Source organism: Canis lupus, chromosome 9, assembly GCF_011100685.1.
Source record: "Canis lupus familiaris isolate Mischka breed German Shepherd chromosome 9, alternate assembly UU_Cfam_GSD_1.0, whole genome shotgun sequence".
In the NCBI taxonomy this organism is placed as follows: domain Eukaryota; kingdom Metazoa; phylum Chordata; class Mammalia; order Carnivora; family Canidae; genus Canis; species Canis lupus.
Window position 1 is genome coordinate 24,510,901 of NC_049230.1, and position 19,520 is coordinate 24,530,420.

The window sequence follows — 19,520 nt, forward strand, 5'->3', positions numbered from 1 at the left end:
ATATAGACTGATTCAAGAGGAACCTGGTATATCTTTAATTTAACTACTGTGTATTTGGTAATAGTGGTATTTAATTTGACAAGTACTCAATTCACTTAAGATTATTTGCTAGTCTGTCTGATTGCTATGAATTCCTGGGAGAGTTTAAGCCAAGTGGTAACATTTAATGGAGACATGTTCTGATTAATTATCTCTGAGTGATCTGTCCAACAACCGTGTGTTATGAAAGTCGTCAATAATTTCCTCTTATTTTAAAATAGCAATAACTCTCTGTAAAAGGTTAAATTTTAATGGATTTATCAGGCTATAAGTCTTAGCAAAAACAATGAAGCACTTGCTTAGATTGTATCAAAATTGTGGCTATCAGATTGAAACTAAATTTAAACATGTTAGTAGAACTGGAGGCAGATTGCTAAAGTGTCTTAGCCAACTTGTTACCATAACTGTGTCTACCTAAAGGCAAGCAACAGGAATGCTGGGAAATAGCACAAAACAATGATTTTAAGAAAATACAAAAATGATATATACATATAAAATAAAAGTATATAAACTTGTGCAGTGTATAGCAATATAGCTACTTGTAATATAACGTGAATAGTGTGGCTTCAGGCAATTGAATAGAGAAGTGGAGCTGAACGCCTGCTCTACCAACCAAATGGCAAATGTGACACCTGATAATGTAAAACAAAGGCATCCCCAGGGCGCCATGTAAAATTATTATAAAGCGGTGAAATAACAATATAAAGTTAATTTTATTAAAATTAACAATACTTCCCATCAGCACGAGACAATCTATATTCAAAATTAAAACAGTAGGAATGTTTATCCATTCAAGCATTCTGATAGGCTAAATATTGTTGACTGCTAAAAGAAATAAAGTTTCCAAGTCTCTTTTTTTCTTATACATTCATAAATACTCATCCTTAGGAGCAACATTATATTCAAAGGCCTGAAATTAAAATCATGTTTCCTTATGAAATTTGGTCTATCTGGCATGTTGCTATAGAATTATCTCAGGCTACTATTTTTTTTTTTTAAAGAAGTTTGATGTCTTGGGAATAAGAAAAAAAGGACAAATTGGTCAAACTTTGCAGAGCATAGCACTTTTCAAGTACAAAACAGAAGTAGGTAAGATACGTAACTTCGTGGTATTACCTAAATTTTGATGCTTGCTGATTTCTACTACTTTCTATTACTTGCAGAACTGATCTGCATATACTCGCCAGCTCTGAGGCTTTGTGGTAGGTAAAAATATCAACTTTTAGGCTCATTTAGCTTTTGAAAATAATACTGAGAGTTTTTTCTTGAATACAAAAGGAATACAAGTTCATTGTAGAAAATAATTAAACTACAGAAAAGTGCAAAGTAAAGAGTAAATATTATGTTATAACTTTTAGCTATTATTGGCACTTTGGAACACATCTTTTCAGTATTTTTTTCTATGCAGCAATAAGCACATATATATTTTTGATTCTTGATATTTGATCAAAGATAAACCTGAATGAAGACTGCATATTACAAAATGAGTTTTACTTTTTCACCTAAAGGAATAAATGCTTTATAGCAGGTACTATGTTTCATCTAAAGAGTAGCTACAGTTATATGATAAACGACTTTTGGTGAAAAACTGAACATTAGTTTAAAATGCAGGAGTTAACAGCGGTTGAGCATCTGCCTTTGGCTCAGGGCCTGATCTCTGACCAAGGATCGAGTCCCGCATCAGGCTCCCTGTGAGGAGTCTGCTTCTCCCTCTACCTATGTCTCTGCCTCTCTCTCTGTGTCTCTCATAAATAAATAAAATCTTTAAAAAAAGTATTAAAAACAAAATAAAATCCAGGAATTAATTAGTCAACAGTACCACAGAGTGAAATGGGGAATATATTCTCTGGATTAAGATGAATTTTGTCTTTAGGGGACAGAATTGTTAATTTGTGAGATCCCAAAATACTGAGGATCTTCTTATATTTTAGATACTTGGAAAATCTGTTTTACGTTTGGAAATCTAAATCCACTAAATCCACTATTAAAAGATTCCTATATAAGCTGGTTGTATGTCCTTGATATTTAGAAACCAGAAAATATGGATTATATAAGATAGAGCAAGGGGCAATTTAAGAATTACTTAAAATTAAAGGTAATATGCTTTTTAATGCTATTATCAAAGGAAAGAAAACAAAACATAAAACATTTATGTAACATTATTAGATTTAATTTAAGCCAAGAAAATCTAAACTTACACTGAACTTACTCCAACTATTTAAAACTCTGATCACTGAGCTGAGGCTATAATAGCAGGTGTATTAACTAGAAATTTCACAAGATCAATGAAGTTGGAAGATAAATAAGAACTTTCCTAGCTTCTCTTATTATTCCTAGGTGACCCTTTTTATGTTTTTTAAGGGGGAAGAGGCAAATCTTACCCTCCTATACTCTATCTCAGCACAATGTCTCTCTTCCTTATTTCATTTCTCCTGTATCTTTTTTTTTTCTCCTGTATCTTATATCAGATTGTATCATATCATTTACTGCCACCCTTAAGGAATGTAAACTCCATGGGGGCAGGGTTTTTACACTGATATATCTCCAGGGCCTAGAACAGAACTTAGCACATAGTAGATGCCCAATAAATATCTGTTGAATTAATGAGCTTTTTTAATTGTCTAATTAAAGTTAGCAGAAGTCAATGTAAACCTTCAAAACAAAGAAAGAGATTTCACAAGAAATAAAAGATACTTCTGCTCAGAACTTGGATTTCTCTTACTTTAGAAGCACACGTTTTTATAACTTTTGGTTTCCTTTAGAGAGTTATTTTGATAACAGTGTAATTACTTGAGCCTACTTCACTGACAATTTGTGAATTCATTTTTTAAAAATTTGGAAAACTTTTTTTTTTTTTTTTTGGCCACTGCGCTGGGGAAAAAAATGGACTCCCTCTGTTCTGTTTCTTATAAAAAATAAAGTACTAATCACACAAATCCAGGTAGTTGCCTCATCTATTGTCATCTGTTCTCCTGCTAAACCATTCTATGCTCTATACTCCTACTGAACAATAGGATCATTCTGAAGAATTTGTGTACTGGCAATCAAACCATTTTCCAAACAGTAACGCAGATTCCAATGATAAGATGAGTGAGCAGGATGAAGCACACCTTAAAGATCACCTGCCACACTTGCGTTTGAGGTGCTCAATGGCTGTTTACACCAAGTGCCATCTGGCTCTATAGATATAATAACAATTATTCCATCGAGGTGTGTAGCTCCCTAAATCATATTAATATACAATGATTTCACTAGTCTTATAGGAGTTGATGTCTTTGTGTGCTCCCATTTAACCTGGGTAATGCGCTAAAACAAGTCTGCCTCATCATTAAGAATTGATTTTTTATTTATGGGAATGTCACTGGCAATCCCATGATATCCCTTTGTAATTCAGTTGAACAGGACTGCATACTAGCGTTAATCTATTTTTATGGCATATCTTTAAAAATTTGCAACATCTTGCTACATTTGGATATTTATATAGAGATTTGTGTTCCCGCAGAAAGCTGTTGTTAGCTTTGGAGATCCATTTCATACAGGAATAGGGCAAGTATCTAATACAGTTCATTAGCTATCTTATATCAGATAAGGGTATATTTCCTTAAATTATTTAACCTTGGTAGAACCTACTAAGATCACATAAATTACAAATACACTAATGAAAATCATTAGTTAGCCTATTAAAAAAACAACAACAGGAATAAAATTAAGACACTTTAAAATCAGTCCTTTGGAAGTATGTTTTAAAAAAATAACTTGGTGAATTTACTATGATCATCCATTTCTTAATGTTGTCGTTTGTCACTTATTTGGATAGGGGCATGAACAAACTACTCTGATATTCTAATATTTGTATCAAAAAGTCACATTGCTCTTTTCTGGCTAATTCAAAATCTGATTTTAAAAGTCATAGTTAAAATTATTTATAAATGTGCCTTAATGACTTTTGCTAATTTAAAAATATTACAATAAGAACAATAAGGTAATAAAGAAAAAAATTAATATTTTTAAATACTGAGAATAAACACTACACAGCAAAAATAGCACTTTAAATCTAGTTTTCTAAGAGTACTTACAGGATCATTAAATAATTAGCTCATGAGGAAGTTTTGTCAGAACACCGTTCATATTTAGATGTATATAGTATAGCTAGAACTTGCTTAGAAAGCAATAGTGAACTTCTTCCAAAAGTCACAGAATTTGGGGTGTGAGGAGATTATGTTTTATTATATATGAGGTTATTGGCCATTTTATACTGCTGTTTTAAAGGCAGTATTGCTTTTATGCTATTGAAAGTTTATCATATACAATTAGTGATAGAGCAACTCACAAGGAAATTGCACAAGTTTCAGGACATTTGAAGAAATGAGGCAATACTTCTTTAAATCTAAAGGATTTTGTAGAAAAGTGTCACTGAAAGCTGTAAACCACTTTATGATTCTTGGCGTAGAAAAGTTTCTTGTGCATTGCCTGGATTACTTAGATAATTAAGTGAAAAAAAGAACACTGGGAGAAATTCATTTTTCTAACTTGATATGTCCTAAAACTTAAATTAAGGGCTTTAAGAAAGACACAATCCTAAAAATCTACATATGAGTTAGAAGTGTGAAGTCAATGTAGTTTCAATGTAATCCACTAATAACCATACTCTTTGAACTGTAATTTTTACAAATATGTTTCCTAAGAGCTATGCGAATTATCTCCTTTATGCACTGCACATGTTATAAATAACAAAGAAGCAACTATGTGCTTTTGGATTCAATAAGTAAATACATTAAATGTTCAGATATTTTCACTAGACATAGGTCCACAAAGAAACTGGAGACATTTTTCTGTACTCTTCAGAACTATGTGTGGTGAGCAATTATCAGGAATAATATACATGTCAGTTTTTGAGTACAGTATTGCTTCTAAACATTATTAAAAAACCACTCCACATAGGTGATAAAAGGTGGATTAATCACCTAAATGCCTATAAATTGAGATTTAAGGTCAGAGATATTCCCTTCACTCACACTGTTGTCTCACATGGGGTTGGTTGGTCACACATCATACTGTGGTTCATATAAGATATGCACTGTGGTTCAGAGTTAATACCGAGAACTTGGTTTACAGGGCTCACAAGTCAGATTTTAAAACATAATAATGGTAGTGTCTATGATACTATTCTAATGAATCTAATGCTTTATTTCTGTTAAAATGATTCTTTTTTTCAGGAATGAGTCAAGTAAAAAGGGAGCATGGAGTCAGTCGAAATCTACTTCAGGGCTCACCTCAATCGGGTGAACAGTGAGGGCTTTGACAATGACATTCACAATAGCATCGCTGCTGGGTATTGCTATAATTTGCTCTCTATGATTGTCCCTTTAAACAAAAAGCTCTGCACTCAGCATGCAAAGAAGTTAGAAGTGGGGAAAGGAGGGGGAACCACATATAAGAGGAGAGAGAGGAAAAAACTGCAGATCAATCATTTATAATTAACAAAAATCCGATTGGTGCTTTAAATAGAGATCAATGTGTTCCAGGCTGCCTGGATTGTGGGGATGTATTCACCTTCTCGTAACTCTCCAAGCAAGCTGTCACACCTACAGAATCACCATTTGTTTTCTTAACAAAGCTTCAGGGGGCGCCAGGCTCTCATTGAAATTTCATTAATCTAATGGAGTAAAGTCCTATAGAAAAAAATCAAATTCTCGTTGGACGAGATGCTACCTGGGAAAGATAACCTCTGTTTGAACTCTCAGACTCGGATCGCTCTGCTATTAGTCTGAGGAAACAGACAGCAACAACGCTGATTACAGCCACCGGCCTCAACAATTTTTTTTTCTAACTAGCAATTTCGAGTGCAAGTGCCACAGTGTCAGCTAAAGAAACACAACTGTGGGTTTTCTGCAGAGCGAAATGGTTCTGAAATGTCACTGAATAGCTCACAAAGGACGCCAATCTACGACAACAGAGACATAAGCATATAGGAGAAAGGGCCCACACATCCTCCCTTCAAAGGTATGTTTTTTACATGCATGTAATTTGTGAAACACACAGCTATTCGATTCAGGGTTTTCACAGAAGTCTAACCAAAATCTGCTTGGAAAGCAATGGTGAGATTCTTCCAAAAGTCACAGAATTTGGGATTTGGGGAGATTATGATATGTTTTACACATAAATAGATGTCCTACCTAGTGGATGATAGCCTTCAAGTTTCCAAGACATCAATTATAATTGTTACTTAGTGATTATATTTCATTATTGCCTCCATATGAGCTGATATATAAATTTGCAAATGTGGCCCAAATGTTTTTACATGCCAATATGCAGTAGCAACAGGACCTCTGTTGATTCCTCAAAATTCCTTCCAGGAATGTCCCCATGGCTCATCTGACACTCACATGACAAAAGTATAGGATGGTAGGCATGTATGTGATAAGACGGCCAACATGACTCAGGCTTTGTCTATCACCAACTAAAATAGCTCCTCTGTGTTGTTTAGTTTTTTCTCTGCTTAAGTGTCTATTTAAAAAAAATTAAATGACTAATAGACAGTGGTTTTAGTTACCCTGTACAAGAGTCCAAAAAGAAAGTGAAACAACCTGTAGAAAGCTCTCTGTTAGGCTCCTATGTGAACATTATGCTTTGCAAGCAGCGCCTAGGCAAAGGAAAGTAGACTTAATCAGCAACATCATGGTCAGGTTCAGCACTGCCTTCTGGTTCTATACACTCCTAAATTTTCAAGCAGAGATGCAAACTTTATTTGTGTTAAAGGAGAAAAGTAGTCTTAGTTTACAGTAAAAAAGAAAAAAGGAATTTGGATGAAAATGACAACTTTGTATTTACTTTAAAAAAAAAACACAAAAATCTAAAAATTGTGGTATATACCACAATAAGGAGAAAGAAGCAAAATTTGTAAAAAAACAAAGGAAGATCATGGCATCCTAGGTAAGCGATGGAGATAATTGAAAAAATCTTGACTCTGTCTTTTAGATAATATTTTTCTTTTACAATAAACTTGCTGTTTTTCACCTAGGTCACATAAAGCTTACTGCAGGTCAGGAAATGTCTTCTGTCTCCAAAGCATCTGACAGGAGTGAGTCACTTCCTATGATTTATTTTTTCCATTTCTCTGTTTATAGGTAGATATTTTCCTACTTGGGATAGATTTAGTATTTTTTTCTTTTGCTCTAAATTTATTCATAAAGACTTATCTTATTTCCATACATAATTCCTTTAATTTCCTGTCTGAGATCCACCTGTAGAATTATACTTCCTGCTCTCTATCTACATCCTGTTTAAAGATGCCACTGAAAGAATATCAATTTTTTATTCTAAGCAATAGGAAAATGGGTAAATTACACATTTATGTGTCCATGTATATACACTATTTATGGAAACATATATAATGTATACAAATCTATAAACACAAAAAATTTAGTTTACTCAAGTTAGGATTATTAAAATTGATCCTGGGAACAAAATAATACACCTTTCTAGGCATTCATCCTTACTATAGAGACGGAGAAAGAAAGATTGTGAGAGGGAGACACACACATTCAGATGAGCCTTCAGGGAATTGTATGAACTTTTGAACCAGAGGCGGAGAGCCAGAGCCCAGCCTGCTCCCACTTTAATAAACATTTTTTTCTTCAATTAATTAAGGTTTGGAAAGAAAAAAAACCACAGAAGAGAAGTAATTTAGCATGCGATGCATACTTTACAGATGGATCCTACCTTCGGATGCTTATTAAATCTATGCATGATTGCGCTGGAGAAAATTAATTGCATTGTTTCTCACTATTCAAAGGGGGTTGCAAACAGCTCAAAAATAAAAAGCAAAATGAAGCAAGGTTGTTGTTGTTGTTGTTGTTGTTTAAAAAAAACAGCTACAGTATAAAGCAAATACCTTCAAAGTCCTAAGACAAGTAATACCCATAACTGGCATAAGAGCACAAAAGATTCCTTTAAAATTTTTGATATTTCAAAACTAACTGTGCTGCCAGGATACATGTATCTACTTTAAGTTTACAAATATTCTGGCCTAACAGAAATTTTCTACTCAGTGGCGTTTGAACTATTCAATTAAGTGGTGTGTTTTTGTTCAGATCCTACTGTGAAGAAAGATTTACATGGGCAGCTGGGAGTACACACTGGCACCCATTCACTGTATCTTGGTTAGCTGGTATTCTTTCCATTCCAGTCTTTAGAAAAAGTGATAAATTCCTAATGAGGAGGGAGAAATATATTATCATCAAGTATTCAGGATATAGGTAATTGTTTGCTTTTTTGTCAGCCTTAATTATTAAAAAAAAAAAAAAAAGCACAGAAGCTTCAGAAATTCAAGGCATTTTTTGCCTTTTCTGAAGTCCTGCTAGTAGAAATTGAACTGTAACCTCTCGCTTAGACTGTCCTGAAAATGACCTTCATCAAACTTGAAAGGACCACTCTCTGTCTAAGGAGCTAGAAGAGCCATTAATTTTCCTAAGTCACTCTTTTCCAGATTAAAAAAAAAAAAATCCTTGTGTTCCTTCATTACAGATGCTCCTTTAGATGTGACCCATCCTGTTGTTGACTTGACAAAAACATTTCGCTTAGGAACTTCTCAACTTATTTGATTCCATAACTCTAATAGATGGTAGTTTTATTTTATTCTTCCTCCCACTCCAAATCTATCAATCAGTCTCTCTAATCCCAAGTTAACATGTGTAATTATTTTGAAATAGTGATCATGACACAAATTTTGCTAAGAGTAACAAACTAAGGACATACCATAAATAAATGAATCGATCCTATGTACAACAGACTCTGTAAGCTATGGATGAAAATATAGGTATATTAACCTCAGGATTAGTTTATATGGTATCTTTCACAAGCAGATCTCAAAGAGCAACATAAATGACCTCATAAATATTGTAGATATTATCAACCCTTAGTTAGGGGTGGGGCAAAATAAGATCATATGGGGAGACAGGTAAAGCTAAAACTTCTAAGGCAAGTATTCAACTTCTATTCTCTTGCTTTACTTTTTTTGTAAAGATTTTAATTTATTCATGAAAGACACACACACAGAGAGAGAGAGAGAGAGAGAGAGAGGCAGAGACACAGGCAGAGGGAGAAGCAGGCCTATGCAGGGAGCCCAACGTGGGACTTGATCCTGGGTCTCCAGGATCACGCCCTGGGCCGAAGGTGGCGCTAAACCACTGAGCCACCCGGGCTGCCCATCTTGCTTTACTTCTTAAAATCAGATCTATGACTCTATTAGAACAGCAACTAATTAAAAGTATAATCTTATTAATAGTCAAAAACATCTGGTTCGAGTCCAGGTACTACTAAGAAAAGAAAAATCCATGCTACTATGAGATACTCAGGTCAAAACCGAGTCTATGCATTGTGCTGCTAGAGTCTTTCTAAATGTGACATAAAATGCATAGTACCTATTTTACCGGTTATTTAAAAGAACAAACAGGAATATATGGAACTGGACCTATATAACTTTACCATTATAAAAGACAGTTTAACTTAGGTATTAAAACAGGGCCAGCTTCAGAAATTTTGGCACTCATACTCATGTCAAACCTATACTGAGAGTTACAAAATGCCTGAATAATAAAGATGGTAAAAAGAGGGGAGATTTCTTAGTTCAAGGCACCTAAGTTTATTTCTCTACCCAGAAAGATCTCTTCTGTTTGCTGTACTCCAACCTTTTTTTTTTTAAAGATTTTATTTATTTATTCATGAGAGACATACAGAGAAGGCAGAGACATAGGCAGAGGAAGAAGCACGCACCCCTGCGGGGGGCCTCATGCAGGACTCAATCCCAGGACCTGAGGATAACTCCCTGAGCCAAAGGCAGATGCTCAACCACTGAGCCACCCAGGAGTCCCTGGTGTACTCCAACCTTGAGCAGCCACCCTCATTGGGTAACTGCAGCCTATGCTTGTACATTTGACCTGTCTCTATTCCAGATTCTCTCAGATGATCCAACATTTACCTTTTAAGGTTCCCTTGCAATTCACAAACCCCTACTCTCCTCAACTATTGAGTATTGCAAATGACAGTCCTATATGTCATCCCTAACTATTCGTCATCTCAAGTTCTGGGACTTCCTCTATATAGAATCTGTCATATTAGGGTACTTTATAATCTTTCTGCAAAAGTTCCAAAATGAGCACCAGTAAGCAACTAGTCAGAAGCTGCTAGCAAGGCAGTTTTGGTAGCATGGATGACTGAGGCTCTGCTTGGGCCAATTCACATTGAGTATGTGAAAAGGTTACCAAAACCAAAATACCAAAAGCATAAACTAATTCTAGGAAAGCAGGTGATTAAATTTGCTTTATGGAATCCAAGGATTTATAATAAATTTTGGATTATGAGATACTTAGTGTAAAAATAAGAAGAGTTAAAAGATAAAGCTGTAAAACCCTTAAATGACTTAATCTTTATTTTATATTTTGTACACACCTTACAATGAATGAGTACACCATTCTCCTGGAGCAAAGAGCTCACTGATGACTAGGGAATTAGATTCAAGACACTATACTTTGATTTAGCAAATCTTTGTATTCATTTATTATATGGGATCCTGTTTTCTCCAAGGAGTTAAACTCCCTCTAGAAGGTAAAGAGCTTAATCACTCTGGGATGAGATATTTTTTCTATTTTCCAATGCAATTACTCTTTGTCTTAAATCTAATTGAATTCACTTTCCATGTTAGTAGGGGGAGGGAGGTGGGTAGGAGAGATGCAGCATATGTTAGAAGATAAATAGTGTAAGTTGTAGACTTTTGATTTAGAGGATTTTTTTTAAAGACAAAAAATTGTCACCTAGTAAAAATATTTAAATATTCAGTGGTGTGGCGGGGGTGCTGGAGACTTTGGCCACTAGGAACGGGATTTGGGGTATGAAGAACATCAGGGACATTGCATAAAGAACATTTATATTTGTAATTTATAAAGCACCTTGGAATTATCTGGATAAAAACACCGTATAAATATGAGCATTTTCACTTCCTGTGGGCAATCACAAATTGTTGACATTTCAGCCTAAACATATTTCAGTAGTCAAAGAGATAGAAACTCTTATGTGGATTTGGTTTTTCTGCCATTTTCTCTTCCCTGAATTGACATACACAATGGAGCATGTCCTTGTTGGCTGACTCTTTTTCCTTTTTTAAAGTTCCTGTCTCTCTCTTGTCTTTGTGGTGTGAGTATACTGTCCAGCATTAGCCTTTGTACTATGATTGAAGGAAGTAAACATTTATCTTGGATCTATCTGACATAGTGTTTTCCACCCTCAGTATTTCTGGTGTCTAAGGGAGGAAATCCTCCAAATACCATGGAATGGGGGAGAGGGAGAGGCAGTTACTCTGTGGCACATTAAGAAACACTGTAGAACAAGAGACTGTGATTATCTTAAGGTTCTTGGCAGGTTTTTAGGATCTGACATAATTTGAGAGTCTGAACCACACAATCACACTGCGGGGGGGGGGGGGGGGTTCAATATGACACTTACTGAATGTATAATATATGCTGAGACTTGTGAGATATATAAAAATAATGAAGACACAACCCCTGCCCTCTGGAGCTCATAATGTTTTGGAGAAGCCAGCACATGCAAGTACTATAATGCATGGCAGGTAATGGTAACAGTTATAATAGAGGTACTGATCAGGTAAAATGCAAGACAGGGAGATGTTGAGTCCAAGTTGGGGCAACTAGAGAGCCATGCTGAGAATATAAGAGTTTGAGCAGAGCCTTGAGGGATTAATGGAATGTGGGTGACTGGAGAGGTTGGGAAAGGCATTCCAGGTGGAAGGCATAGGGCTGGGTTTGGGGAAAAATGAATAATTCCATAAGGGCCATAATTTAAAACATGAGTTTCAAATGTAGGAGGTAAGAATAAAGGTAGGTTGTGGAAAAACAACTCATCTTTCAGATTGTGATTTCAAATCCTCCTCAAAACTAGCCAAGGTGATGAAGCTGAAGTGTGATCAAACCACAGTCCTTTACAATGAGTGCTCCTAGCCTGTTATTCCCCGTGTGCTCAAGAGGTTCTGGCTTCACTGGCTCAGCTTCTTCCCAGGCCCGCCTCCATCCAAGGAAGTCTCTGCTATCCTCAGACAAGTGTCTTGGCATTTTGTGATGCAGTATGGGGAGAAGGGGGAGAATGAGATAGGAGTTTGAAAGGACAGAGGTCGCTTGGATCCAGTAAAAGACAGAGAACAAAGAAGTACTCTCCACCCTCAGTGTGGCTGAGGATCTGGAGAGACTGGGCAGGATGGCAGGTTTAAGAAAGTTCAAGGGCAGGAGAGAAAGAGGCTCCAGGGTGTAGTGGGGATTTTTTTTTTTTTTTTTTGTAGTGGGGATTTTTGAGGACAGGAAGTTGCCTTATAAAAAATATGACAAGTGTTTTGGGGAACTGAAATGCTTACTTTTATTGTGCATCTATGGATATGACACGTCTTCAGGATTGGGCCCTGGTGTCAACAAGGATGATAGGCAAGCAAAGATTCAGGACAGCTCAGCAAGAGATCATATGTGATTTTTCCATGGACTGGAGGCTATGGCTCCCACTATGCCAGAAGAGAGAGAGAGAGAGAGAGAGAGATGAGGGCTGAGCCTGAAAATGAAGTTGGATCAGTAGCTTTTATCATTTCATACCTCCACGAATTCTCCATTTAATCTTTAATACTTGTTGAATAAATTGAGATGGTTCTCACTGTATATTATTTACCGCTTAGCAGTGATTCTTATTTTCTATCGTATTTCTTTAGGAAGTTTGGCTGCCCTACATTTTCACTATCCATTTTCCTCAAGCCCTGGGCCAATCCCTCCCCTGTACTCTTTATTCTCAACACATGGCTTTCCCTTCCCTTCCCTCCAAGTAAAAACTTCTCTGCATCCTTACCCCCTTCTATCCTTGAACCCTAAGAAGTGAGTGCTTTGCCTTTTAGCTAAGACTGATTCAGGAATTGTGTTATCCAACCCACTTCTACCTTTTCCAGGACTTGATTCTAGCCATTATCTTCTCTTTCTTTCCCATTAGCTGGAAAATTGGCTCAAATTTATCTTTTCCTACAACAAAAGCAAAACAACCAAAAAAGTTCCTCTTCCTTGCAATGACATACCTTTCCTTTCTTTTTTATCAAATTTTAAAAGCAATATAAACCCACACCCTCTAGTTTCTCACCTCTCACTCACTCCTAAATCCCTAAAAGCAGACTGTTGCCTTCACCAGTTTACTAAAACTACCTCTTGAAAGAGTAGCAAGTAACTTCTTGTTGCTTCCTCTCTATTGCCACCATCCTTGTCCCCTAGGCCCATATCTAAAAGCTTAAGAACATGAAGAGGGTATTGTCAATTACTTATATAATCCCTTCACACAGAGCATTATGCCTTGCATGTGGTAGAGACTCCATGAATATTTGAATTGAATCTGAATTTCTTCAGCCTTCCTCATGGCCCCCATGACTTTTGATCTTCTTCTACCATGTTAGGAACCTAGCAATGGTTTCAGATGCTACAACTAGTATCAGGGCATGTAGCTTTCTCTAATGAGTTTAGGGAATTAGAAAATACCTCATCCTCAGTTGTTGACAACAAAATTATTTTAAACTCATTTACCAGAACGTATGGTGAAGACTGTGTTATTTCTATTTTGTTGCTAAAATATATTAAACCAAAAATAGACACCCAACATGAAATGTATGTCATGATGATCAATGGTATTGATCAGCAATTCACAAATGAAGAATTCAAGGCACACTGGCTTGCCAAACTTATCAAGTGGCTTCCCTTTGACTCAAACAGAAGCCACACTGTAATATCTTGTTTTATTCAATAAGCTATATTTCTTTTTTTTTTAATTTTTATTTATTTATGATAGTCACACACACACAGAGAGAGAGAGGCAGAGACACAGGCAGAGGGAGAAGCAGGCTCCATGCACCGGAAGCCCGACGTGGGACTCGATCCAGGGTCTCCAGGATCGCGCCCTGGGCCAAAGGCAGGCGCCAAACCGCTGCACCACCCAGGGATCCAATAAGCTATATTTCTTGAGGATCTTCCCAAGAAATTCTTTTTTTTTTAAAGATTTTATTTATTTATTCATGAGAAACACACACACACACACACACACACACACACAGAGAGAGAGAGAGGCAGAGACACAGGCAGAGGGAGAAGCAGGCTCCATGCAGGGAGCCCGACGTGGAACTCGATCCCGGGACTCCAGGATCAGGCCCTGGGCTGAAGGCGGTGCTAAACCGCTGAGCCACCCGGGCTGCCCTTCCCAAGAAATTCTATAGGTGGCTGAGACATAACAAATACTGAAACATAACTAGGAATTGAGTCAGTCACTACTAATATATGTACATATATATTTTTCTTTATAAATACATATAAAATATATAAAACATATATATTTATAAAAATATATAATGTATATATTTATAAAGAAAAAATATGTTTTTAAAACTAGACTCCATGCCCAGTTTGGAGCCTACTGTGGGACTTGAACTCAGACCCTGAGATCAAGACCTAAGCTGAGATCAAGAGTCAGATACTTGATTGGGATTGAGTCCCAAGTCCTCAGCAGGGAGTCTACCTGAGGATTTTTTTCTCTGTCTCCCTCTGCTCATGATCTCTCTTAAATAAATTAAAAATAAATAAATAATCTTTTTAAAAAATATGCTTCTTTTCTGTGGAAGGTACAAGAACATATATTCTTTTTTTTAAAAAAAAGATTTTCTTTATTTATTTCCTTGAGAAACAGAGAGAGAGAGAGAGACAGACAGACAGAGAGAGAGAGGCAGAGACAGAGAAAGGCAGAGACACAGGTAGAGGGAGAAGCAGGCTCCATGCAGGGAGCCTGATATGGGACTCGATCCCGGGTCTCCAGGATCAGGCCCTGGGCTGAACGCAGCGCTAAACCACTGAGCCACCCGGGCTGCCCCAGAACACATATTCTTGCTTGAAATCCAAATGTGTAAAGATAATCAATGGAATGTAGGAACTCTTTTAAACTTCTATATTTCCCTTAGGTGTCTTATATTGCTATGGAATTTTACTTACAGGACATGGAAGCCTTTTCTCCCATCTCTCACAAACTTCTCCATTTCTTTTTTAAAATTAAAAAAATTTTTTTAAACACTTAAAAATTTATTTGAGAGAGAGGTGAGAGAAAGAGAGGGAGAGCAGGAGTAGGGGTAGAGGGAGAAGCAGACTCCCTGCTGAGCAAGGAGCCCATGTGGTGCTTGATCCCAGGACCCTGAGATCATGACCTGGGCCACCCAGGCATCCCCAAACTCCTCCACTTCAATGAGCTCCTTTAGGACTGGTGAGGAGTAGCTCAAGTGTCACATGACTTTTTCACACATGCTCACACTGGGGTTACCCAGCCACTTCTCCCCTACACTGCTGCCCAGCTTATTAAAAGTCACACAAAATGCCCATAAAAGCCAGTGATACTGGCTTGTTACAGTTGTTTACTTGTAGCCTTCCTTTAGCCTATCCACCAAAAATGTAAATAATCCATGAGTTTCTGTGTGGTGTTCTAATGCTAAGTTGAAATCCATCCTCTTTGCCACTGTTTGGTTCAACAGTTCAGGTCAACAAACACTCTGGAAGCACTTATCCTATGACAGGCATCATACCAAGGCCTTCAAGAAACCAGACTCCAGTGGGAATAGAGATCTGTAAACACGGAATTTCAATAGAATGTTGGCAGTAGTTTGAAAAAGTAAAATCACAGGGATTAAAAAAAAAAAAAAAAAAAAAGAATGACCTGTTTTGGGCAATTCATTTTAAGATACAATTTAAAGATTTTTTTTTAATCACTTGAGAGAGAAAGTGAGAGCTTGAGTGAGAGCATGAGTAGGGGGGAGGGCCTGAAGGAGCAGGAGAAGCAGACTCGCGGCTGAGCTGGGAGCCCCAATCCAAGGCTCTATCTCAGGACCCTGGGATCATGACATGAGCCCAAGGCAGACGCTTAACTGACTGAGGCATCCAAACACCCCTTAAGATAAAATTTAAAATTTAAATTAACTAAATTTAATTAAAAACTTAAAATTTATCTTAAAAGTTAGAATTGCCCAAATTTAAAACCTAAAATTTGTTTTTAAGGATCATTTAAATGTTAACAAAATAAATAAGTACAAAGTAAAAGAAAAAAAAAACATTGACAAGTTACTGAACAGATTCCTTTCAAAATGAGCTCTTTAAAGACAGTAAACATTTTATTCAACAGTAGTAGGGACAAAAAAATATTTGAGAATCTCACTACAACTAACTTAAAATTTATCTTTTGGTTACGCCAAGAAGTTACCAGTCAGTGGGTGATTCACTGTCCTGTGACACTGTTGTAGTGAAGGGAACCTTTTTATTACAATACTGTTTTCTTTTTCTTCTTTTTTTTAAGGCCCTCCTTTCCTAGATAAAATCACATTTTGTCTCAACCCCTTCAAATAACCTGTAAATAGTCTTTACATTAATGCCTGTGTAATCTGTCAAATAATGCCCTGCAGTCTTAGAAATATAAATAGATGAACATTTTGCTCTTACAGAGCACTTTATTCTTCTGGTTTCACTACAACTCTATGACCCAAGTTGTTGAGTGAGTACTCCAAGACCATATTGAATACACATAAAGGAGGAAGACTTTTAAGGCAGAATGTTTTCCTTCATTGCCCTCCAATTTTGTGGCTATATAACCATCTTATGTCAAAAAAACCTCCATATGTGTTAATATTAGTTTTCTGACAAAAATGTCTGTAGAAGATACAGGGGAAAAACCTTTGAAAATCTGACTCCAATGGCTATTCTGAAAATGAAATACAGTCCTCCAAATTTATCATACCTAGGACATATAAAAGGTTATTAGATAATAAGGGGATATTTCCTTGCTATCTATGAAATAAATTGTCAGTGCTTGGGAAACTGCAAGGCATACAGCTTAGAAGACTATTCAGGAGTTTGAACGCTGGGGTTGTAACTGGGGATAATATGTAGGAATGTCATGATATACAGGATCTTTTATATTTTGTTTTTATCACATCACCTCAACAGACACTAAGGAAACAGAAGCAAATTCTGCAATGACTGTGAGTTTTAAAGCTGAAAAAAAAAAGAGTTTTAAGTTCACAACCAGCTCTATGTATTACTTGATTTTAAAAGAAGAGGTATTTTGCTACATTTATCATAATACCAAAGTATTATGCAACTAAAGCAGTTACGAGTAAGCATATGGACCCCTGCAAAACACTTCTTTTAGGCAGTAATGACATTTATAGAAATTCGCACATATGCATCTTTTAGAAAATGAAACTTTCAGATACAAAGAAAAGAATGTCTCTCACCTTTCCAGTTCCTGGTTCTATCATAAAATAGAGATAAAGATATTTTGGAAAGGGTTCCTTTGAACATTACAATAATAGCTAGTAGAATAGAAAGCAGTCTACATGAGTGAAAAATAAATGCCTGGGAAAAGGATTGGAGGTCCTTACCTTCAGCTGCAGAGGTGGTGTAGAAGTTGTAGAAGGTAAAGTAGTGTTGTGTAGAAGACAGAGACAAGCTCATCATTATTTCTAAAGAGTGGAGAAGTAGGTTTCCATTGCATCATAAGGAACTCAGGCGAGATATTAGGACTACAATTCTGATAGGAATAGCCATTAACATAAAATGGCTTGTTAAAGGAGATAATGAAATCTCTTTCTTGAAATATCAATTAAACGAAGATTATTCTTCATCCTTCTGAGATAGTTTAAATATATAGTCTTTCCAAAGGAAAGGAATGGGCTGGCTTGATTTCCAAGGCAGCTTTCGATTCTTTAATTACATAGTATTGAATCCAAAATGGTTACCCTACTTTTGGAGCTAGAAAGTCATTGAATTTAAAGTTCTGAGACCATCTAGTTCAACTTCTTATTCTGTACATTGAGAAGCATATAGAAGCAATAGAGAGGTTAGCAAATCATGACTCAAGGGCCAAATCTGACCAACACTTTCTTTTTATAGGAACTGCAAGCTTCGAGTGGTTTTGTTTTGTTTTGTTTTTTTTTTTACATTTTTTTAATGGCTGGGTAAAAAATTAAATAATAATATTTCATGCCAGGTGAAAATTATATGGAACTCAAATTTTGTTGTCTAAAAAAAAGCTTTTAGTGGAAGACAGCCACATTCATTTATCTACATATTATAATATCTACGTCTTATCTATGGCACTTTTGCACTACACTGGCACATTTGCAACTCTAGAGACTATATGGTTTAAAATCCTAAGATACCATAAGGCACTTAAAGAATAAGTCTGCTGATCTCTGGTGCAGTGGGTGAAGCACATAAGGTCTAAAGCTAGATTCCCTACCTGGGTGTGATCCTGGAAAAGATGGCATGCCTCAGTTTCCTGATCTGTAAACTGGGGACAATTGTGGTAATTACCTGATAGGTTGTTTTAAGAATGAAGCGAAGGTGCTTCAAACAGTAGGGCCTGCTATAAAGCAAGAATTCAGTTAACTGTTTGGTTTTCTTATTATTACACGTGAAGAAACTGGCCCACAGCAAACTGGGAGAATTTCTTGATTCTCCTTGCCTACACTAGGTTGGTTATCTTTTTTATTTTGTATAGTGCCTGACAAAGAAAAACATTCTTGTGATGTTTTGGTTGCTGTTTTTAAACTACCTCAAGGCCACTGTAAATGAGAACTTCAGTTTCATCAGACTGGTCTCCTATCAATCCTGTGACCTATGGTTGCCCAAAGGCAACTTGTGGAACATTTGAGATTTCCAGGTCTTTACCTCAAACTTCTAGAAATCAAGATTTTCTTTATGCTTTAAGGATAATCCAAGTCCCTTACAACTCAAAACTGATGAGTCTGGGTTTTTTTTTTTTTTTCGATATTTACTGCAAAAACTTCAGAAACAAAGAACTGAGGCATGCATACGGACTTCAGGATCTGAATAATAGCAGATTATTACATGAGCACTCAAACCCAGTAGGATGTCTGTTTACTAGCCCTGGACAACTGCCCTTTTGGAAGTTTTGTTCATAAAAGTCTTTCTTCATTAAATCCATTCCCAAATGGTCACTTAATTATGCCATATTTCCTTGTCAGGTGGTATACAGTTTTAAACAATTATACATTTGTCACTGCTGTCTAATTCTGTTCTAGTTTTCCTCTATCTACTTCCTATCATGCAACAAAACTGGAATTCTTAGGACCAGACACCACCATTTTGGGTTTTTGTTTGTTTGTTTTGGTATCACCTCACAGCACTTAGTTGAAGTTTTTTATGTAGTAGGCTTTTGACAAATGCTTCTTGCATTAATACATGAACAGCCACAAATACATCCTATGAACAGGATTTTAACTTTAGAGATGAACAAAATAATACTTTTTATACCACCACCAAGATTGTGGAAATGATCATTTGTTAGTACATGGATTTAAAGATCAATTATCAAAATGAAAACAGATCAGAAGTATAAAAGTACCTTAA

The 19,520-nt window shown here is 36.2% G+C and overlaps 1 protein-coding gene and 1 long non-coding RNA gene across 4 annotated transcripts in view; one reads left to right on the forward strand and one right to left on the reverse strand.

Moving 5' to 3' along the window:
• Window positions 1–19,520, reverse strand: part of SKAP1 (src kinase associated phosphoprotein 1) — a 287,830-nt gene that overhangs the window by 146,673 nt on the left and 121,637 nt on the right. The gene's annotated exons all lie outside the window — the stretch shown is intronic.
• On the forward strand, window positions 1,202–7,810 carry LOC119873281. 2 transcript variants are annotated; one of them, XR_005364452.1, is made up of 4 exons: window positions 1,202–1,241; window positions 5,874–6,042; window positions 7,061–7,120; window positions 7,690–7,810. It is a non-coding gene; the product is annotated as an uncharacterized LOC119873281 (long non-coding RNA). The 2 variants fall into 2 exon arrangements; XR_005364451.1 differs by lacking the exon at window positions 1,202–1,241 and having other exon boundaries at window positions 5,606–6,042.